General features: G+C 41.0%; 1 long non-coding RNA gene across 1 annotated transcript in view; it reads right to left on the bottom strand.

Annotated features, from left to right (window-relative positions):
- Positions 1-233: 233 nt before the first annotated feature.
- The window catches only part of LOC118084771 (uncharacterized), a 32,022-nt gene continuing 7,704 nt past the window's right edge, over positions 234-24,551 (bottom strand). Inside the window, exon 3 of the long non-coding RNA XR_004692571.2 lies at positions 234-354. This is a non-coding gene — a long non-coding RNA (uncharacterized LOC118084771). The remainder of the gene's footprint in view (positions 355-24,551) is intronic.

A 24,551-nucleotide genomic window follows, 5' to 3' on the forward strand; every position in this document is an offset into this window, starting at 1 on the left:
ATGAAACATCTATTAATTTATCCCCACCACACAAATTCCTAAATACAAGCCTACATAACTAAAGGTGGCTCAAATGGAAAGTACTTATACTGATTTTAAATTATCAAATTAATGTTCACATTTGAGGTTTTTTTTAAAAAAATTAAAAAGTTAGAACCGATACAGTATTCAAATATTTACTAATGAGAGCAATTGTGTCTTGATTCCCTTTTCAAAGAAATATACCTACTCACGGTCACAGTTCATGATCCCAGTCTGAGGACACACAATGCTGAAGCTAAGCAGGCCTGTATCTGGCCTGTGCTGAGATGGGAGACCTCCTGGGAATGTCAGCTATGCTTGGCTTGAGTTCAACTGTGGAAGAAAGGTGGGAATATAAATGTACTTATTAATTTGATCTGTATATGCCCTGATACATCTGGGATGTTCCATTTATATGTTAATAGCACCATAACTTGTTACCATGGAAACACCTATGATGTTTTAAACAGTAAATGGTTAAAATTAAATCACTGAAGAGATCATCCCGAAGCAAACAAGAACACCTGTAGATATCTGTAAAAAAACACACCAAAAAACCCCAAGATTTCATAAGTCTGTTGTTTTTTTTAAAGGAACAGCACAAACAAGAAAATTAAGCCTGCAGTTATTTTAAAATGCATTTAAAAAAAGTTTGTTTAAGTCTTTGAGTTCTGGAGAAACACTGACATTGACAGATGTATTCACCCGTCAGTCTCTCTTAACTGACACTTCATCTCACAGTATTTAAATAACTTTGTATGGTACCATATGCTACATTTGGTACAAAATGCAAGATATTCTATAGATAACATTTCTGTTAGCGCAAGCAGGGAAAGAATGTCTGCACCAATGATGTGGTTGCCTTCATTGATGTGACTGCTGGCAGACTTGGAAAAAAAAATACTATAAATGCTGAATAGTCTCAATCCACATGTGTTATTTTGATTGCCATCAGCAATGTGTGGTTTAGCTGTCTGCTGCTGCGACATCTATTTTTTGCTTCCACCATCATTCTTTATATACTAGTTTCCTAATTAATTTTCCATTACACTCAGTGGTGGCTGCAGTCACGAACCACATCCTACTTGTGGTGAATGTGTGCATGTACCAAGATGAAGGTCTACCAGGCTTGCACGCTGAGCACACTGCTTTATGGAAGTGAGTTGCAGGCAACTTACAACCATCAAGAGTGACGGCCTCAACATCTTCCACATGGGCTGTATCAGGAGGATTTTGGGTATCACGTGGCAGAACAGAATTCCAAACAAAGATGTGCTCTCTCAAGTCCACATTCCCAGCATGTTCACACTCCTGTCTGTGACAGCTACACTGGCTTGGTCGCGTCCACAGAACATTCTACAGGGAGCTGGTTTCAGGCACCAGGCCCATTGGCAGACTGACTCTGCGATACAAAGATGTACGCAAACATGACATGAAGGTTGGCAGCATCAACCCTACCCTGTGGGAATCCCTTGCAGATGACAGCAGAGCCTAGAGACAGACAGACAGGTTGTGTGTCCGTAGCAATGGCCAGAGGAGGAATGACTGCTGGGAGTAGTGCAGAGAGAAGAAAAACCATGGTGCTTTAAAAGGTAAAGGGACCCCTGACCATTAGGTCCAGTCATGATTGACTCTGGGGTTGCAGCACTCATCTCGCATTATTGGCCGAGGGAGCCGGCGTACAGCTTCCAGGTCATGTGGCCAGCATGACAAAGCCGCTTCTGGCAAACCAGAGCAGCACACGGAAACGCCCTTTACCTTCCCACTTGGAGCGGTACCTATTTATCTACTTGCACTTTGACGTGCTTTCGAATGGCTAGGTTGGCAGGAGCTGGGACCGAGCAACGGGAGCTCACCCCGTCACAGGGATTCGAACCGCTGACCTTCTGATCGGCAAGCCCTAGGCTCTATGGTGCCACAGTGCCACCTGCTTTAGAAGATGATAAATGCCATCCACAGTCACTTTAGAATCACAGAGTTGGAAAGGACCAGAAGGGTCATCTAGTCCAACCTCCTCCTGAATCTTTTTGCCCAATGTGGGGCTCAAACCCAGAACCCTGAAATTAAGAGCCTCATGCTCTACTGGCTGAGCTATCTCTCTCTCGGTTGTGGTGTGTGTGTGTGTGTGTGTGTGTGTGTGTGTGTGTATTGCCAGTCTTAACAATACCCTTCATTACTTTCAGTTTCTTGCGTGTATTGCTCATCCAAACACATTCAGGAATGAAATGTCAGAGGTATTTTGTGTGAAGAATATAAGCAACATAAAGTGCACATTATCTCATATTGTCAAGTAGTATTATGAAATCATTGCCGTGGCACACTTTTAACTTCAGCTTACTTCAAGTGCTACACAATGAAATTGTCTTGGGAAAGTTTGGAAATGTTGAATATATGGATAATGAGAAGCATCTGACAATTATTCATCCCTTTGAGGAGTTTCAAAACTTGGGAAATATGCTGCTAGATTCTATGATGAATAAGGCAGAGAAAAGGCATCTAAAAAGACATGGTGAAGCATAGACAGAAATGTAGTTTTCTTTTTCAGCTACTCATTATATAAAAAGTGAAGTTATATTCAAGAACAAGACTTAAATGTAAATGAGATTCTATGTAGTGTCATAAGCTGCCTGCAGGCCCAAATATCTGCAGTATCAATATTCAGAATCTGATATGAAAAGAATAAATAATTATTTTGCTGAATCATAACTGTTGTATATGATACTTTCTACTATACTTCACAATATGAAAGGATCATTTTGAACACCTGAAGAGTATTATCAGAGCACAACTTGGATGACAAACCAAGGCAGGTTTGTAAGACTCACCTCAATATGAAGCAAACATCACAATCCTGAAAATCCTTTTCCAATTAGGTAGGGTTGCCAACTTTGGCTGAAGAAATTCCTGGATATCCCCCCCCCCCCCGCACCAAACCCAGATCAAATTTCTACATACTGCTGTACTCAGCTAAGTGCTGATTATCAGCAGTCATGATGCCTGGTTTGCTCATTTTATTTTTCCTCCCATAGCTATTTGCTACGGCTGTGCATCAACTTTGGACAAATCCCAGATCCCCAACTGAATCAAGCCCAATTGGGATTTGCTAGGAACATATTAAGGCAGCCCCAGATCACCTTGGGTCAGGCTGGGTCCACGCAGAAGGATCTGAGGCTAACAAAATGGGGGTGGCAAGCATATGTTTTGAACCCTAATTAAACATGTCATTGATGATGGGGGAGGAAAGGAGGAGATACAGGCAGAGACTCTCACCTGTCCTCGCCCTGCCAACTGCATGTTTAGTTAGAGTTTCGAACCTTGATTGAACACACAGGAGGAGAGTCTTTGCTTGCCTTCCCTTCTCTCCCTCTTTCCTTGATACCAACTGCATGTTTAATTTGGGCTGGAAGCCCTAAGTTAGACGATTAGGGCTCTGCAAGTGCCCAATTTGGTTTGGGGCCCAGATCAGACCTAATCTGAGGTTGCCCAATCAGGCTCTAAACCAGATCTGGGCTGTAAGTGACCAGCCCTTGCATTTACAGTGTAATTGTTAGAGAGTGCCACACACATAGCATCAAGCATAGACTGGATGGATCATTTACATATTAAAGATGCTACAAAATTCTCCTTAGGGATTGCAGGGTGATTCATGTCCTGAAGCACCAGCTGTTTTGAGTTTTAAAACCTTTCAAAGCTCATTTCAAAATGCCACAAACTTTTGCAATCTTAAGAGCATACACTGGAGTCCAATCTTATCCTAGAGTTAGGCTAGCTGAAGGGCTTTATGAGGCGCCACTATGCTGGCAGAACAGTAGATTTAGCATTTACATGCTAACGCTTTCGGAACAACCGTCATACATTGACAGAATGAACATAGCATGGTGGAGAAAGAAACTTATGCCTTATCCTGTACTCCTTCAATCTCCTTGATGGTGCAACTTTTACACCAGCCCAAGAATTGCCAAAAAGAATTTACCACTCATTTTCTTCAATGGGAAACACACACACACACACCCCTCCTGTGTTAATTGCTATCCCATCCACATCACAATGGCACAGCACAAAATATGGTGCAACTCGGCACCCAATCTCAGTATACCAGCACAAGTACATGAAACTCACACGGTGACAGCGGCGGAGTGTTCCCTGCCTGCGCCCGGGATGTGAAACTGACAAAAATGATGCTGGCCTCATGGGGCGCCACAAGCAGTTGCGTGCCCTGGCCCCCGCGAGCATAGCACCGCTCACAAAAGCTGCACTGGACTCGCAGGGACCAGGGCACATGCCTGTTGCATCCTTCTCAGCTGCCCTCCAGCTGGAGGGCGAAGATAAGGACACAAATGCTCATGATGGGGCAGGGCACTGTGATGTGCCTCCCCAACTGTGCCCATGGTGATGCCCCTCTCAGCCTCCCCCACACTTTGCCATTGCATGGGGTTACAATAACATGGAACATTTCTCTAGGGGGCTCTATTGAAGGTGGAGGAAGTCTACAAGGAAAAACATTTATGCACCACAGGGCAATGCAGGCAAACAGTTGTAAACAAGCTGGGCATTCTGTATTGGACTTTGTATTGGACTTACTTTCATTGGACTTAATGATTTTACAAAATATTTTGGTTATTATACCGTAAATTCATACAAAGCAACCTAACTCTTCCTACTCACTATTTCCCAGATTAAAGTCTTGATCTACCATTGTTAAGAAAGGATAAATGTTTTACCTACCAAGGTGTCCTTTTCCCCCCTCTTTGTCACTGCTGAAATTCCTCATGACCGATCTTAAACCTGGGCATTACACAAGTACCTTATCAATCAAAATGATTTCAGTAATTGTAAAAAAAAAAAGCATTGTAAAATCATAACTGACAACACAATTTCCAAGAAAAGGACAATATGGGGGGGCGGGGGCGGCAGTGCTCATGCTCGATACAAACCATTTTGTCAAGGCAATTGACAGAAATCAGTGTGTCTACAAAAAGGATGATGGATGGTGTCACTACACTTGGGAGACGGATTGAGAATTTCATGAGTAGCTGCAAATAATTAAATTATTGATTAAGTGGCAAAACTATATGTAAAATCCACCAGTTTTCTACATAGTGTGTGCTTGAGGATAGTTGGGAGTTGCATGTTATTTCAAGCACTGTGGCTATTAAACAAAATGAATTAATCTCTAACATGGGTTTACTTGAATGTCACTGGTGATATATTTGGCTCTTATTTCTGTCTATTCAGAGTTGGACACACACTGGAAAGATCCCGAGAAACAGGCTTCTGGGCAATCTAGTTTGAAAGTGGCATTTTGCTCTTTCATTCATCATGAACTAGGGCTTTACTAAAGTTTTGAGTCTCAAAGGAAACCCATTACATAGGAGACTGGCCTTTCGTATATGACTTTCTTCAGTGCATGATCTCAAACCATAGGAGTCGACTGATGTTCAAAGAGGCTTTGTTCTAAGGGTACTAGCTTCTGGGTGTTTTTACATTATGCTGTACTACAGGAGAGGGGACCACTCCAAGAGAATGGAATTAAAAAGTGAGAAGGAATATACTGGTATATTTTTAAAGTCTGTTAATCAGAACTGGCATACTTCAGCTTTAATAAAAATCAGATAAATGAAAGACAGCTGTTACACTGGGGCATACATTAATTTCACTGTAAAGGAAATCTGTAAAAGAATGGCCACACTTCCTAGGTATTATATGTTTGCTAAAGCCCAAACAGCTGATGAGCATAAGCCAGTGGAATTACTTTGTGATTTGATCAGAAGACACATTTGTTTCCATGGCAAGCTGTTTTCGTTGTGTATTCAGAAGTGGCAAAGCAAGTGCAGTAAAACCCTGATGCAAATGTTTATTATATGCATTTAATATATATAAGGGTTTGTATCCAATGTTAGTCATACTTAGAGTAGACCCACTTAAATTAATGGACACAATTAACTTAGGTACTTTGGGTGTTATTCAATGCTAGTTCTACTCAGCGTAGACTCATTGAAGTTAATAGACATGACTAACGTAGGTTCATTAATTTCAGTAGGTTTACTCTGAGTAGGATTTTGTTGACTTTATTAGGTCTAGTCTATGTAGATCATGAGTTTGACCAAACTGCGGGAGGCAGTGGAAGACAGGAGTGCCTGGCGTGCTATGGTCCATGGGGTCACGAAGAGTCGGACACGACTAAACGACTAAACAACAACAATGTAGAACTTAGTTGGATACAACTCAGGCTCAATGGACATTTTATTAATCCATGCCACAAAATAGATTGATGGTCATCACGATGCTAATTTTAGATTAAAACTTCATGATATTATAGATGGTGCTGTTGGATGGAGCCAACATTAGAGGACCTTGTGTTGCAAAGTAATTATATATAACATATATAACACACCACATACACACATATATATTCCACATTTAGTGAAATTGCTGCCATGCTAATAATAATCCATGTGTTACGTAACATCTCTCAAGACAATGTACATAAATAAAAGATTAAAAAAACAAATAATCTATTTAAAACATAAATACATCAAAATAGAATCAGAAGACTATCTATCCTCACAAAGCAAGAATTCAGAAATCATGCTATCATACACAAACTCTCAACTATCACACTATCTTTGCATGTACTACATCACCCACCCAACTCAGCGTTTAATGGAATAAAATGCTTAAACAATTAACAAACGATAATTCAGAAGGATATGTCTTCTGAATAACAATTCAACCAAAGGCAACAACCCCAAACAAAGTGATTTTTCACTTCATTTCTTACCTGGGGCAATACAAACACGCACTGCAAAGTTCTGAGGTTAGTGATAATTGCCTCTCTGTCTGCCATTGTTTGCAAAAGATGGAAACTGATCAGCTCAGTAATGATCCACTTTAGCCCTTGTCCTCTGGTTCTTGCCATTCATTTCATCCCTCTGTACGAGCAGCTCCCAGCTACATGCCAGAGGGAGGAACAAACAAACACATGCTTGTACCCAGCAGTCTCCCAGTTGTTTTCAATCCTCCTGATGTTCACCTGCGCAGGCATACATTCTAGGCACATGCATACATTCTGGTGATTTCTTTCCGAATTATTCTGTTCAACAGATTCTTCAGATATACGTTTCAAATCAGGCTTCATAAATCAATCTTGCTTTACACACTATCTGTTTCATGGCCCTGGTTGGCAATTACGTTGTTTGAGCTTGATCTTTACAGGCGTCACTTTGGTGCTGTTTTACGAGAAGCCTTTCTGTTCAGTATTTTCGTTGTAAATTGATGGAACCTGCTCATTCTTTACAACGTAAGAGAATGGCGGGAACATTTAGTAAAATTACTGAGGTGTGACAAATATCAAGACACAAATAGTGCATAAGCTGTTGCTATATCAGCATAAAATCAGCAGACTGAGTACCTTCGGTATATTAATCGTAGACATAAAATGTAGTCATGTGGTGGTGGTTGGAGGAGCGGGGTCGGAAGATGGAGTAATTTAACACAACATGAATACAAGGAGACCTTGCTAATAAAATGCCATGAAATGTAGTTCCCCATCAAGATGCAGCTTTTCCTTGATAGGAAACGGGGTGGCATGAAACACTATGATCCACTCCTATAGATTTATGTCATATCCAGAAGAAATCAGTCATCTATTTAAGCATCTATAGCTTAATTCTGAGTTCTATAATTGATGAAAACATGACTATCAGGAGGGATGATACAAAATAAAAAATTTCCTTCCAGTAGCACCTTAGAGACCAACTAAGTTTGTCATTGGTATGAGGTTTCGTGTGCATGCACACTTCAGATACACTGAAACAGAAGTCTCCAGACCCTTATATATAGTGAGAGGGTGGGGGAGCGGTATTACTCAGAAGGGTGGTGGGAATGGGTGATTGGCTGATAGGTGTGGTAAACCTGTTGACGACTGTTAACGACTGCAATTGGTCTTACAGGAAAAAGCAAGGGGTGAGATGGCTAAAAATAGCTTTATCATGTATAATGAGATAAGAATCTAATGTCTCTATTCAGACCAGGTCTCTCCATGGTTTTAAGTTTGGTAAGTTGCAATTCAGCAACTTCTCTTTCCAGTCTATTTCTGAAATTCTTTTGTAATAAGACAGCTACTTTGAGATCTTGTATAGAATGTCCTGGGAGTTTCAAGCGTTCTCCTACTGGTTTCTCTGTCTTGTGAGGGATGATATGCAGATTCATAGATCTATACTTTAATTCGGCACCACTGATTCTGTGCTTGTCTTTAAATTACTGAAATAATGGAACTAGCCATGTGAGTAAGCTTCAGCAATTACATAATGCTTTGGAGACAGTTGTTTGCTTGGACTAATGTTACATGCTTCATCTCCTTGATATGATCAATTCTTCAGAATTATTTAAAGTGAAAACTATTGTGCCATAATTTCATTTCATTTTTATTTCAGGAGGTAGAGTATTTAAACCTGAACCATCTTATCTCATTTCGGTTTCATTGCTGATTACAAAAGTGGTGCACCCATCCGTGTTAGCGTGCTGCTATACTTATCATACTTTGAACTGAAATTGTAATTGGGAGAGGAGAAACAAAATCTCTGGGTTTCCTTTACAAGTAGTAGATATATTCACTTGTACACTAACTGCATTTTCTTTTCTATTAGCAAGGAGAGTGTAAACATCATTAAAACAAACAAATCTGCATAACTGTATTTTACTTGAACTTATTTCCATTTCAGTAAAACAATATCCTTCTTCATGCTTTACTTAGTGAAGTCAGTTTGGCTACAGTGTTGAACTTGGACGTGGGAAACCAGGGTTCAATTCCCCACTCAGCCATGAAATTTTCCTTGAGCCAGTCCTCATTTATCATTAACCAGCATTTTAGTGCAAATTTCTCCAAAATATACACATTTATCCTGGGCATTTTCCCCTAACATAATGCATTTCTGTTTGACAGTTTCATTAATATATGCATTTCTATGGACACTTTGCTCCAGGATATGAGTTTCTGTAAAGATTACTTTGCTGGAGAACTGAATTACAGAATTCAGAGAAGCATGACTTTTGAAGGTTGGCTGTGTTTTGGTTTGTATAATGTTCCAGAATGTTCCGATTTGGTAGGTTAGCCTTTAAATGTGAACTGAATAGAATTCCTCCCCCATCCCTAGTAGTCACAGAATCATAGAACTGTGGAGTTAGAAGGGGGCCTTCCTGTCCAACCCCTTGCAGTGCCAGAATCTCAACTAAAGCATCCATGACAAATCCAATCTCTGCTTTAAAACCTCCAATGGAGCAGAATCCACAACCTCTCAAGAGAGTCTTTTCCACATAGTTCATTGTGGCCCAATTTGTGTTGAGAAGATAACTTCAAAAGTGAGAAGCCTTTTCTATTCATGGAGGGAACCTGCATGGTTTTGAGTCCTTCATGGTTAAAAAGAAAGTCTTTGGCTAGGAAGAGCCACACAGACTCAGTGGGGCTGAATGTGCAGCGCCACTTTTCCTTGTATCTGTGTTGTTCCTTTATGTGAATAATACATGAAGTGTGCTAATGTTATCCAAGTAAGTACACTGGCAAGATTAACAGCAGAAAAAACTTTCTAAGATAGGGGGGAAGCATGTTTCTATATACTTCCAAGACAACAGTTAGAAATAAGGGAGAAATTTGATCTGGCTCACATCTTAAGATGAACCTACCTAATATGTAATTTCCAAAACACAACTATCTTTTGAAATTTTCAGTTTCTGAATTTTGCAGTAAATCTCTCCAAAAAAAATGTGTGGGAGAAAAAAAAATTAAGGGAAAGGGTGCATTAAAATGCACATCTTGGTGAAAATAAGATATAAAAAAATCCACTGTAGTATGACTATAGTATGGGAAATTGCTTACGAAAAAATGTGCATATTAAATATAGACCTTTGTATATTAGGGGAAATGTGCAATAAAATGGCCTGGAATGCAATTCTTGTTCAAAGTCCACTTGGAGGCTGAAGTGGCTTGATGCCTGGCCTATTAAAGTCAATGGGAGGCAGGTCACTTAGCTAGTACCCTGTCTGTGGCTATACTTGAGTATGCAGCTATAAGCAAATCATTACTCCATCTAGTGCAGTACCATTATTGGGCTACCATTGAGGGCTGCTGCCTCTTGGATTTGGGTGACTGTCCAGGCTTGTGTGGGTGTTTGTTTCTGGCTGTGACCTTGTTTGTTTCTGGCTGTGACCTTTCACCTAGAAGTGTGAGTCAGGAAGTTCAGGTGATTAGCTGTGGGCGGAGCTAGTCAGAGCTTGGAGTGCAGTGACTGAGGAAGGAGCAGAAGGTGAGCTGAGCTTGGGAGACACTCTGTAGGTTTTGTGGTTTTGTCTTTTGGGGCTGTGTGTGAGTAAGTTTGTGTGCTTATTTGTTTTCTTACTTGTTTGTGTGCTTGTGCTGGTTTTCTAGGGCTGCTGCCTCTTGGATTTGGGTGACTGTCCAGGCTTGTGTGGGTGTTTGTTTCTGGCTGTGACCTTGTTTGTTTCTGGCTGTGACCTTTCACCTAGAAGTGTGAGTCAGGAAGTTCAGGTGATTAGCTGTGGGCGGAGCTAGTCAGAGCTTGGAGTGCAGTGACTGAGGAAGGAGCAGAAGGGCTGCTGCCTCTTGGATTTGGGTGACTGTCCAGGCTTGTGTGGGTGTTTGTTTCTGGCTGTGACCTTGTTTGTTTCTGGCTGTGACCTTTCACCTAGAAGTGTGAGTCAGGAAGTTCAGGTGATTAGCTGTGGGCGGAGCTAGTCAGAGCTTGGAGTGCAGTGACTGAGGAAGGAGCAGAAGGTGAGCTGAGCTTGGGAGACACTCTGTAGGTTTTGTGGTTTTGTCTTTTGGGGCTGTGTGTGAGTAAGTTTGTGTGCTTATTTGTTTTCTTACTTGTTTGTGTGCTTGTGCTGGTTTTCTAGGGCTGCTGCCTCTTGGATTTGGGTGACTGTCCAGGCTTGTGTGGGTGTTTGTTTCTGGCTGTGACCTTGTTTGTTTCTGGCTGTGACCTTTCACCTAGAAGTGTGAGTCAGGAAGTTCAGGTGATTAGCTGTGGGCGGAGCTAGTCAGAGCTTGGAGTGCAGCGGCGCGCGCCTATCGGCGCGCGCAGTTTTACCCATCTTTTTGACCTAGGGCAGCAAGTCTCATACGTTTGTTAGGGGGGACCTAGGCCTCTTCCTCTTTCCCCCTTGACCTCAAGGTTTTCAAGATGGAGGTGGAGGGAACAACCATTGTCACCTGCAATTCCTGTGCAATGTTTGTTTTCTTGCCAAAGGATGTGGGTAGCTACACTTGCAACAATTGCAAGTTGGTTGCCCTACTAGAAAACAAGGTTGCCCTTCTGGAAGAGAAGGTGCAGCAGCTTCAGGGGCGTGTATCTACGCTCCAGAGAATTAAAGAGCTGGAGCTTTTCTTGGATGCAGCAGAGCACACTGTCTGCACCAAGGAGGAGACAGGGGATCTCCCTGAGGAGGAGGTCAGTTCCCCAACACAGCAGCCAGATGTATGGAGGAACGTGACTCATAGAAGTAGAAGGCCCAGGGATCGCTCTGAGTGCTTAGAATTAAACAACCGTTTTGAAGTGCTCATGGAAGACGAGGAACAGACTCCACCTGAGGATCTCTCCCTCATCACAGTTGATGAGGAATATGAAGACGAGCAACCAAGTCAGTCCTCTGGAAATATGCAGGTAACCTTGGAAGGGACAGCACATAGAAGAATCCCAACCAAGCCTCTGAAGAGGCGTGTAGTGGTGATTGGGGATTCCCTACTGAGGGGTACAGAAGCAGTGATCTGTGGGCCTGACAAGATGTCTCGAGAGGTGTGCTGTCTACCTGGGGCCAAGATCAAAGATGTAACAGAACGGCTGCAAGGAATAATAAAACCCACCGACAAATACCCCTTCCTTTTGGTGCATGTGGGAACCAATGACACTGCAAGCCATAGCTTACAGAAGATCAAAAATGATTATGAGGCTCTGGGCAGGAAGTTGAAGCAATTAGATGCACAAATTGTCATCTCTTCTGTCCTCCCAGTTGAACGACATGGCCCAGGGAGAGAGGGAAAAATAGGGGAAGTGAACAACTGGCTTCGCAAATGGTGCAAACAGGAACGGTTTGGATTCCTAGATCACGGTCTGCAGTTTCTTGATGATGGACTTCTGGCAAGTGATGGACTGCACCTCACAAAAGTTGGGAGGAATGTTTTTGCCACAAAACTCAAAAACCTCATCAGGAGGGCTTTAAACTGACTTATGTGGGGGAGGGAGACAGTGGTCCTGAAGGTAGGAGTCTATCAAATGCTGAAGATGATCATCCAAATGTCAAGGACCAAATGGAGCAAGCAGCATGCAGACCTAGTGGTGGGACGAAAATATCCTTAAATAAGAGACATGGGGGAATGATCAACGGTCTTCAATGTCTGTATACTAATGCACAGAGCATGGGAAATAAACAAGATGAACTTGAGCTCTTGGTACAGCAAACTAAATATGACATAATAGGCATCACTGAAACCTGGTGGGATGAGTCTCATGACTGGAATGTAGTAATAGAGGGATACAATCTATTTAAGAGAAATAGACCAAACAGGAAAGGAGGAGGAGTAGCTTTATATGTTAGGGATATGTATACCTGTGAAGAGATCCAGGATTTAAAACTTCAAAGCCAAATTGAGAGTATCTGGGTCAAAATTAAGGGAGAGAAAAACAACAGTGATCTCATTGTGGGAGTTTACTATAGATCCCCAAGCCAAACTGAGGACACAGATGATGCCTTCCTGGAACAGATGGCCAAGCATTCCAAAGGAAGTGAGATAGTAGTAATGGGGGATTTCAACTATCCTGATATTTGTTGGATGTCAAACTCAGCCAAGAGCATAAGGTCGAACAGATTCCTCACTGGCCTTGCAGACAACTTCATTGTCCAGAAAGTGGGAGAAGCAACAAGAGGATCAGCCATTTTAGATCTGGTCCTAACCAATAGTGATGACTTGGTTAGTGGGGTAGAAGTGGCAGGATCATTAGGTGGGAGTGACCATGCTCTTCTGGAGTTTATTATCCAGCGGAAAGGAGCAACCAAGCATACTAAGGTCCAAATTCTAGACTTTAAGAAAGCCGACTTCAGAAAACTTAGGGAAACGCTGGGTGAAATCCCATGGACAGTAATACTAAAAGGGAAGGGAGTTCATGATGGTTGGGAGTTTGTTAAAAGGGAGATATTAAAAGCACAACTTCAGGCAATACCAATGAGACGGAAACATGGAAGGTGCCTAAAGAAGCCAGGCTGGCTATCTAAAGAACTTTTGACTGAGTTAAGATTTAAAAGGGATATGTACAAAAAATGGAAAAGGGGGGAAATCTCCAGAGAGGAATTCAAACATATAGCCAGCACGTGTAGAGACAAAGTCAGAAAAGCTAAAGCACAGAATGAACTCAGGCTCGCCAGAGAGGTTAAAAGCAACAAAAAGGGCTTTTATGGGTATGTCCGTAGCAAAAGGAAAAACAAGGAAACAGTGGGGTCACTCAGAGGAGAAGATGGTGAAATGCAAACAGGGGACAGAGAAAGGGCAGAACTCCTCAATGCCTTCTTTGCCTCAGTCTTCTCCAAGAAAGAAAACAACGCCCGACCTGAAGAATATGGAGCAGATGATTCAGCAGGGGAAACACAGCCCAGAATAAGTAAGGAGGTAGTACAAGAATACTTGGCTAGTTTAGATGTATTCAAGTCTCCAGGGCCAGATGAACTACATCCAAGAGTATTAAAAGAACTGGCAGAGGTGATTTCAGAACCACTGGCAATAATCTTTGAAAATTCCTGGAGAACAGGCGAAGTTCCAGCAGACTGGAGGAGGGCAAATGTTGTCCCTATTTTCAAAAAGGGGAAAAGAGAGGACCCAAACAATTACCGCCCAGTCAGCCTGACATCAATACCAGGAAAGATTCTAGAGCAGATCATTAAGCAAACAGTCTGTGAGCACCTAGAAAGAAACTCTGTGATCACTAAAAGTCAGCATGGGTTCCTGAAAAATAAGTCATGTCAGACTAATCTGATCTCATTTTTTGACAGAATTACAAGCCTGGTAGATGAAGGGAACGCTGTGGATGTAGCCTATCTTGATTTCAGCAAGGCCTTTGACAAGGTGCCCCATGATATTCTTGTAAAGAAGCTGGTAAAATGTGGGCTAGACAATGCTACCATTCAGTGGATTTGTAGCTGGATTACTGACCGAACCCAAAGGGTGCTCATCAATGGCTCCTCCTCATCCTGGAGAGTAGTGACTAGTGGGGTGCCACAGGGTTCTGTCTTGGGCCCAGTCTTGTTCAACATCTTTATCAATGACTTGGATGATGGGCTTGAGGGAATCCTGAGCAAGTTTGCAGATGACACCAAGTTGGGAGGGGTGGCTAACACCCCAGAGGACAGGATCACACTTCAGAATGACCTTAACAGATTAGACAACTGGGCCAAAGCAAACAAGATGAATTTTAACAAGGAGAAATGTAAAGTGCTACACTTGGGCAAAAAAAATGAAAGGCACAGATACAGGATGGGAGACACCTGGCTTGAGAGCAGTACATGTGAAAAGGATCTAGGAGTTTTGGTTGACCACAAACTTGACATGAGTCAGCAGTGTGATGCAGCAGCTAAAAAAGCCAATGCAATTCTGGGCTGCATCAATAGGAGTATAGCATCTAGATCAAGGGAAGTAATAGTACCACTGTATTCTGCTCTGGTCAGACCTCACCTGGAGTATTGTGTCCAGTTCTGGGCACCACAGTTCAAGAAGGATACTGATAAGCTGGAACGTGTCCAGAAGAGGGCAACCAAAATGGTCAAAGGCCTGGAAACGATGCCTTATGAGGAACGGCTTAGGGAGCTGGGTATGTTTAGCCTGGAGAAGAGAAGGTTAAGGGGTGATATGATAACCATGTTCAAATATATAAAAGGATGTCATATAAAGGAGGGAGAAAGGTTGTTTTCTGCTGCTCCAGAGAAGCGGACACGGAGCAACGGATTCAAACTACAAGAAAGAAAATTCCACCTAAACATTAGGAAGAACTTCCTGACAGTAAGAGCTGTTCGGCAGTGGAATTTGCTGCCAAGGAGTGTGGTGGAGTCTCCTTCTTTGGAGGTCTTTAAGCAGAGGCTTGACAGCCATCTGTCAGGAATGCTTTGATGGTGTTTCCTGCTTGGCAGGGGGTTGGACTGGATGGCCCTTGTGGTCTCTTCCAACTCTATGATTCTATGATTCTATGATTCTATGATTATAGTCTATTTTAGTGATACGGTTGTGTCTGAAGTGTCTCAGCCAAATATTTTCCCTAGACCCAAAGATCCTTTCGTAATGATAGTTAAAATCCATGGCACTTTAAATATGGAAAGCATTTGTACCATTATTGAACTTCGGCTCCTTTATCCAGTAAACATATACACAGAGAAGCCCAGACAGTATAGCAAGCATCCTTGACAGAGCCCCGCTCTTCTCTGGACCCATCGTTGAAAGAGCCTTCCCTAGTCTCATAATATATAGAAATTGATATGCAAATCAGAGGTCAACATATCAGACCAATGGGGTATTGAACATGAAAACACTTCAATTAAGGTTTACTTAGAGTAGACATATTGAAATTAATGGACCTAACTTAGTCATGTTCCTTGATTTCAGTGAATCTAATCTGTGTAAAACTTCATTGAATGCCACCCGAAATGCTATAAACACCCTCAAAGTGGTGTGTGTGTGTGTGTGTGTGTGTGTGTGTGTGTGTGTGTGTGTGTGTGTAAAGGTAGTAATAGAAAGACTGTTTGTTTCAGGTATTCCCCCATATACTTCTTGGTGAATACTTTGGGTTATAACAATTAGAATGATATGGCCTGATTTAACAATGCTGTCTATTATTTAATATAATGCACCAGCATTTATTGCAACTGCCAGCCGAGTTAAAGTTCATTCTTCAAAATTTCATTCTCCAAAGTATTATATAGTATGTAAAGATTCATTGAACAGAAACAACATTTAGTTTGATTTAATTCTCTGCTTCCTTTTAAAGGTCAAATATAGTTTGCAGCTTCTGAGCCTCATTATACCTTGTGGTTGAAGAATCAGAGGGGGATAGATTCCCTTTGACTTAATCCATTTTCCTGTATCAAGTTCAATGCCTTGTACCATTTCATTTCACCTTTTCCCATTAAAATAATCACATGTATATGGTAGATTGACTAAATGATCTACATTTTTCTCTGAGAGTTCTTCAGTGTGAAAAAGTACCAGTAGGATAATTCATTGGCCCATATTTCTGTTGCCTTGAGCAGAAATACCACTAAGCAATATAAAGGAGAGCTTTCCACTATGACAATCTGATGCATATACATCCACACAGAAGAAACCCAATGCCATTTCCACCCTATGTGGTCTGTGACATTTCTAAGGCTGCAGTCCTATATCTGGGAGGAACTTGATGGGCCATACTTATGAGTGGACACATATAGGATTGTGCTGTGAATTTCTTACTGCATGTACCAACCTAATCACTTTGAAAGTCTTTGCAACAGCGCCACTCATTCCTGATGAAATAGTAATTCATGGATATTTCAGGGCAGTATTTTAATCACATGAACAACTAGCCATTTCTAAATGTAACTAATATTTTGGAATATAGCCCAATTGAAGAGGATCAATTTTTACATCCTAAAGCATTTCTTAATTATCATAACAATCATAATCATTTTATATCTTGCCTTTTCTCCCAAAGGGGCTTAGGGAAGGTAATGGACCTAATCCAGATTCTGCTTCAAATTTTGCAGTTCTTTAGCTCTGTAATGGCTCCCAGATAAAAAATGATGGGGTGGATTCTACAATTGTGTTTTGGGTGAGGTTTTTTTTTGGGGGGGGTGGAGAAATTAAACTGCCAATTTTTTGAAAGAAGCTTGTTTTACTCCCCCCCCCCATGTTTTAATTTGTTAAATTGTGCATGAGTACAACAGTGCAATGATAATCAATGGTGGAATACTATTGCAACAGTCCTCATTTTCTCAAATAAAGACATTAGGTTAAAATGACAGCTTTTTCAAAGTTCTCTCACTCTAAGATTTCAAGAAAAGCCCAATGAACTCAGCTAAGGGAAGCCTTTTCCCCACCCACACCCCAAAAACTATGGCAGAAGCCAGAATAACAGATAAATAGATACTTAAACTATTTCACCATGGAACATTTTCTTTAAAAACAAAACAAAACCAAAAGTTCAAAATCAATAATAAAATTCTATTTTTGTTCTACTTTTAGGTATATGGTGCATGTGCAGAGTTTTGCAAGGTACATTCCAGAATCTGAATTTCCAACTAGAATTAAGCTGAGTGTCAGAATCTGGGAACAATTATGAATTGGTTCATTTTGCTTATTCCTAATGAGAGCTAACTCTCATAGACTACAGAAATAGTCACCCTTTCCCCCAACTATGTTCCACAGAAGAGAAGTAAAGTCCTCACAACTGCTCTTACTTATCTCAAACTTCAGACTTCTGTTTTCTTCCAAATGTGGAGAAAGCTTTGCCTAGCCAAGAAATCAGGAGGATGGTGCCTTTGGAGAAGGACACACTGGCTGGAACTAAGGGCTGCTGATTGATTTTTCTACCCCCAATTTCAATCACTGCTGTGCCTAATTTCTAAGGGAAACACAAACCCTGAATATTTATCTGGAAAACGCTGTGATCTCACACCACTCAGAGATAGAGGTAGTGTGTAACAATATATTCCCTGTCAGAGACAAATAGGGGTTTTTTTGTGCTTAAGTGAATGGAGAACCCAGACCAGCTTGGTAGATTAGTGCTGCCATCCAGATAGTTTAGAGAGCAGGAAATGACTAATTATTAACGAATTCCCTATCGACAGAAATGCAAATATAGCAAATAGTTAGACGAACTTGTTATGTTGGTCAAATACCTAGCAACCCCAAAGACCAATGTAATTCATTACATTGCTGTTCATGTGACAAACTAAACAAATTAGCTTCACCTTTGAAGTTGCAGGAGCAATACTTTTTTCAAAGCGACTGCTTTGTCATAACAGCTGTGACCTAGTTGTAATGGCTCCTACTTGCCTCTCACAGCATAGTTTTCTGAGTTGTATGACACACTTGCTGTTTCACCCCTGCAAGCTTTCCCTTACAGACACAATCACCTTGTACTTTGCTTTTGTTAATTATTTGCAAGAATGACTAACAAACAAGCAATTAGCCCATTATCTACAAAAATCCCAAAGTGATCAATAATGAGAGCTGCTCAGATTCTTGCTACAATTAGCATTACAGCTGAAAAAAGGAAAGTTAAGACACTGAACTGTTTTGGTGACATGCTTTGAATGCTTAAAACAAAGTGTACTCCTTCACCACCACTGAGAAGATGTGAATTAAAGCAACTTCCATAGCTGCCAAGTTTTTGCTTTTCTCGCGAGGAAGCCTATTCAGCATGAGGGAAAATCCCTGTAAAAAAGGGATAACTTGGCAGCTATGAACTTGTATCCCACCCACTATATCTCAGACCCAGTTCCTTCCAATGGAGAGGGTTCAGGGTCATGGCAAAGCAGGAAGTGGGCTTAATACAGGAAACACAGCAGCAGTGCCCCCAATTGTGCTTTTAGAAATCAATGGAAGCTTCTCCCAGCATGGAGATGAAGGGTCCATACGTTCTGTGACTAAATATTTCACAGCTCTATTTATATACAAGTGTGTTGATGGGGGAAAAGAAGATGGGAATAGCAGCCAACACTATTTTTGATGTCGAATATGTTCTTGCGTATTCCTTCTGTTCCATAGAAACCTACTATGGAGAAGAACACAGGTTGACTTGATTCAAGCATCATGATCCTGGCCCAATACACTATGGTTTATGAGACCAGTAACAAGCAGTGTGTCTGTACACTTCATCCTCATCCTTCCATCACATGCCAAGCTTTGGGGAAATATACCCCCATTTTTAAAACCAAGGTTTCCTGTAAAGTTTGAACTGGGCAGCTGTAGTTAAGGGTTCCTTCCGAAGTAGAACATGGAACCAGCAAGAGATGTGGCTTTGTGCTACTCAGCTAGCACATTTATGGGACATGTAGAGAAAACACGTATTTAAGTGGTAGTGCAATGTAGCAGAAGTGTAGTAGCAGTGTGGAAATACGTAGTGAGCTTTTGTGGGTCCATGTAAGAAATTGGTTGTTAGGGGAGGGGAAAACCTTCCCAAGCTACACTGCTGGGCAATCGGGTGTTAGCAGCTAACTTGCTGATACAGCTTTTGCATACCAAAGGAAATAAACAGATAGATAGATGATAGATGTATGATTGATAAAAAGGTAAAAGACCCCTTACAGTTAAGTCCAGTCACAGAAGACTCTGGGGTTGCGGTGCTCATCTCGCTTTACAGGCCAAGGGAGCCGGCGTTTGTCTGCAGACAGTTTTTCCGGGTCATGTGGCCAGCATGACTAAGCCGCTTCTGGCGCAACAGAACACCGAAACCCAGAGCAGCACATGGAAACACCGTTTACCTTCTCACCAGAGTGGTACCTATTTATCTACTTGCACTTTTTGGCATGCTTTTGAACTGCTAGGTTGGCAGGAGCTGGGACAGAGCAACGGGAGCTCACCCCGTCGTGGGGATTCGAACCGCTGACTTTCTGATCGGCAAGCCCAAGAGGGTCAGTGGTTTAGACCACTGAGGCTCAGTGGTTTAGACCACCCATGCCCCTAGATGATAGATAGATAGATGGATAGGTAGGTAGGTAGGTAGGTAGATGATAGATAGATAGATAGATAGATAGATAGATAGATAGATGATATAGATAGATGATATAGATAGATAAAATGATTGTTGTGATTATTTTCATAACAAACAAATGGAATCCAAAGAGGTATTTGTTCAGTAAATGTTTCTGATCAGAACAATGTGTGTCCCTATCTTATGCACATTGTGAGTGCCAGCATCATGTTACAAAAATGAATACAACTCATTTTATGATAGAGCCTCTCTCCAAAAAATGAAGCTTGTGCCATTTGAGGTCTCACTGCCTCCTCCCTTCTGTTAACAAAAGTCATTAATGGGGACCAAATGTCCAGAAAAATAATGTTGTTACCCTTCCCTCTCAGCTCCCAGCATGGGTTAGAACACAATGTTAGAAAGTTTAAAACAACTTAAAACCAGAAAAATAAGGAGGGTTCTAAAGATACATCTTCACCGTCAAAAGCTAGGGTAAAGTGATGTGTCTTCAGCATTTGCCAAACACTATATAATGAAGATGCCAGGTGAACCTCTGTGGGGAGTGAGTTCCACAATTTAAGGGCTGCCACAAAAAATGCCCTTTCCTGGGCCACTACCCCTAAAGCTTCTGAGCATGGTGAATAACCAAGATTACCCCTACTGTCGATCTTAGTGCCCACGAGGGACTGTAAGGAAGAAGGCACTCATTCAGTTACTCAGTGCCTAAGTCATTTAGAACTTTTTAAAGTAATGTGAGCTCCTTGAATTGGGTCCAGAAACAACTGGCAACCAGTGCAGCTGTTTTAAATGGGAGCTAGGTGATATCCCAATGGAGGCCCCACAAGGTCTTGGACGCAACTTGCCGTGCTTCACGAGGCCCCAGAAGTTGTGTCGGAGGCCCCGTGGTATGGGTGCTGAGTACCCACAACAATTTTGTGTCGGTTCCCAGGCCCTCAGGGGTCCCTATAGTTGGCGTCAGTGCTCCAGTGACAAGGTTGAGTCCAGCCCATTGCCATATCCAATAGCTATTCTGTATTAATCCTCTCATCTCTTAGGAAATACTGCATTTTAATGCATTTCCCTCCACATCAGCTTTTATACAAAATGAGAAAAGAGCTATATAGGTACATTTTAAATTGGTAAAACAACATATACGCAGCCTTAGTTCCCTTCATCTTACTTCAGCAGTATACATTTATGCAGAAGCCATTCACCGCTATCATAGGTTTCTTGAAACATTTGACAGCAATCAAATGTTGTTATCACTCGACAACAACACCTGAACACTCTTGTCAACAGCCTTTGGCTGTCAACAGCATTTAGAAAATCGACAGGATTCTGCTATTGATGCTTTCAGAATTTGACAGCATTCAACAAGATTAATTTAGACTTTTTAGAGCTGCTACATTTTTCAGTTACAACCACATTTCCTCCTAACTTTGTAGCACATGTCTATATAATTAACACATTTAGTCTACCACCAAGATCTTCAGATGGGGTAATTCTGGTGGTTCCCCATGCCCCTGAAATTCAGTTGGCCTTCACTTGGCACTGAGCTTTTAGTGTGTCATACCCTGCTCTATGAAACTCCATTTTTATTCGTATATATTGTATACCAACTTGATATATTTTTATGGAGCTATTGATTCTAAAGTATGCAACTAAGAAAGTAAATAAGTAAATAAATAAATAAATGAAATAACAATAACATTTTTGAATTTCAGGTGATGAATATTAATAGTTTGAAATTCCAAAGCAAACAAAAAAATTCAAAGATTTTTACATTGGAAAAGAATTTTGACAAGTTGGTTGCAACAAAGTGCTGCAATGTGGAGTGTTCCTGTTCACAGTACTTTCCAGTCTTCAATCATACTGCAATTCCCTCCCCCACCCATTTTTTTATTCATCATTCAGCAGTCAGCTAACATTCTCTGCCCACTGATCACACTCTGATCTTATAGGATAGTTTTAGTTTTCCTGCCCACTGTAGGGTTTTTGTTTTTGTTCTTGCTTTTTTTGTTGTTGTAGTAGTTCTGCAACTCTTTGGGCTCTCCCAAACCAGCTAATACCCACATCTTTTGTGTTGATGGTGCTATACAAATGGCTTATTGTAAGTTTGTTTGTTTGTTTATTGACTTACAATTTATTTATTGGCATACTTTCAGACTAATTTCCATTCTCAGTGTTGCTCACACTTAAAGTCATATCCCATATCTAAAAAATGCAGAGACCACCATTCATTATCCTCTAATTGGAGAGCAGTTTCAAACAAAATACATACAACATAACCCAGAGAATAAAACCACCATGTCAATGTATATATGAAAATATAAAAAACCATTGCAAAATAGCAGGAACAGATCAGACCAAAATAAGACCAAAATCAGCCTAACAGTTGAAATAACACCAAAACCCTGAGAGAATTGAAATGTGTTTTTTAAAATACTTGCATAGGATATATATTTAATTATGGGCAATGCTGAGAATAGAAATTAGATTGCAAATCCCCATTCTTAGTGACCACTTACATTTATTGTATTGCTAATGCTAAGGAAAAGAGACCCTATCAAATGCTTTGAATACAGAAGGTCTCAGGTCCCATTTCTGCCATATCAAGTTCAGAAGTAAAAGACCTCCTGCTGATACTTGGAAGAGTCACTACTAGTTGAGAATAGGCAATACTTGACTTGATGTAGTAATAATCTAATTTGATATTGCACAGCTTCCTACTTGGGTTCCGTACAAGATCCAACTCGTGTAGGGGGCAAGTTTAATAAAACATTCATGAATGTGGTATTTTACTTAAAAATGAGTAGAACATGATGGGTAAAGCTTCGGGCTGTCTTGGAACATGACTTTATGCCAGCAGGAATAATTAACTTTAAGACTTTCATGTCAAGGTAAGGCATTCAGGGGAAACGAAAATTGCTGACATGAGTGAGCAATAACTTATGCCAGTCTGGCCTTCACATCTCTTGTCACTGACTTTGATGTTGACTTCTAATAGACAAAAGGACTATAATAAACTGAACTCGGGCACACCATGGTTCAAGGATAGTGCAAGTAGCATATGTCAAGCGGAGGGGGGGGGGAGTCTCGAGTTAGCAGTGGTTGTAGAAGCCACTGGTTACAATAGATTGTAAGGGCAAGATCCTATGATCCCTGTGAGGGAGCCACAGGATAGTTCAGATCTACCCAGATAATACTGGAGACATAGCTTCAGTGTCAGAGTGGGGTATCTGATTCTGGTTCTTCCTTCCTCACCACCACTAAATCCTCTGAAGCCTTGGCTCAAGCACCCAATATCAGTAGGGCCAAAAGGAAGCCATACTGGAAGTGTGCCAGGCCGCCATTTTTATCCCAGGAATCCAAAGCCATCTCAGTCACCCAGCATGCCCTGAAATTAAGGAGAAATCTCTCCCTCCCTAATGAAAATATGAACAAAAATTAAAGCAAAAGACAAATACAGGAATACTGGATCATTGCTCTGCCCTGACTTCTGCCTTTCTGACTTGAGCCTACAGTCCATTGTTTATGATGGTAAAATGATATTTATATTCCCAATACAATGACCTCAGAATTGCAGCCTGTGGGAGTTTATTTATTAATTATCAATTTCTCAAAATTTATATAGTGCTTGTTACAATTAAATTTTGAGATATCTCTTCCCTGCTCTGCAGGTGATTTTATCCCAGTTGTGTTTTGACCTGAAAGAAACATTCCCAAATACAGATCCCCATATTTAAACCACCCCAGGTTTTAAGTTGATGTATTGTACTGCAATAGAAAAACCACTGATATAGGCATGATAGCCAATAATTCAGCTGTTGGAAATTTAACTCACCCACAAATTTGTTTGCGCAGAAAGAGCCATTCATAAAAGCTAAATTTCATTACATAATTAATTCTAAAGAAACAGTTTAAATAAACAAGAAGCTCTACTCATACACCTAGTTACCCTTTGAATGAGTAAACCAATGAAGCTGAGTAGGCGGGGGAGGGTGTTGCCATAAATTCATATAAAAAGAGTATAAATTATATGTTGCTTTCATGAAAGTGCAGGTGTGATCTTCTGTTCTCCTTTAAGTCACTAAGTATGATTTGTCTGATTAATTACTGCAACATCAGACCTATTTTTAAGGATAGAAATGTGCAAATACACTCTACAGCCTTTGATTTTTCTGCAAGACAAAAACTGCTGTTTGGAAAACAGCAAAAGCAGTCAGAAGCAATATAATTTAAAGGTCAGGTAGTGGGGCTTGCATATGAAGATCTAAATTCAAATCCTTGGCACACCATATGGATTATTTTGGAGCAAGTAAATATTGTTTGAGGCTCTATTTCTAATTTTAAACGCAAATAATAATGTAACCAATATAAAGCATCTGAGGATAACCCCCACATTACCTTTTATGGTTATTCTGGCCTAAATATGGATCAGAGGGGCCAATATGGTACACACACCCCAGAAATTGCAGATTACAACACCCCTCAGTGTCAGTCAGCATTGCTAATGGTTAGGGATGAGGGGAGCTGTAGTCCACAGCATTTGGAAGGCATCATACTTTTGAAATAGATTGTGGAAGGTTTTACACAGCAGCAGTTCTCAGGAATGCCCTTGGTAGCCAAAGTGTTCCTGTAATCAGGAACATCATAAGGAGAGCCCAAAGATTTGCAGGAGTACAAAGAGGTCATCATGATGAATCCCATACTTGCCCTTCCTCTGACTGTTTCTTTGGCCCTTTTATACCCCCCAAAAAACATCACTTTGCATCCAGGTGTCCTTTCCCATCTCTTTCTGGACGCTTT

Source organism: Zootoca vivipara, chromosome 4, assembly GCF_963506605.1.
Source record: "Zootoca vivipara chromosome 4, rZooViv1.1, whole genome shotgun sequence".
NCBI classification, from domain to species: Eukaryota; Metazoa; Chordata; class Lepidosauria; order Squamata; family Lacertidae; genus Zootoca; species Zootoca vivipara.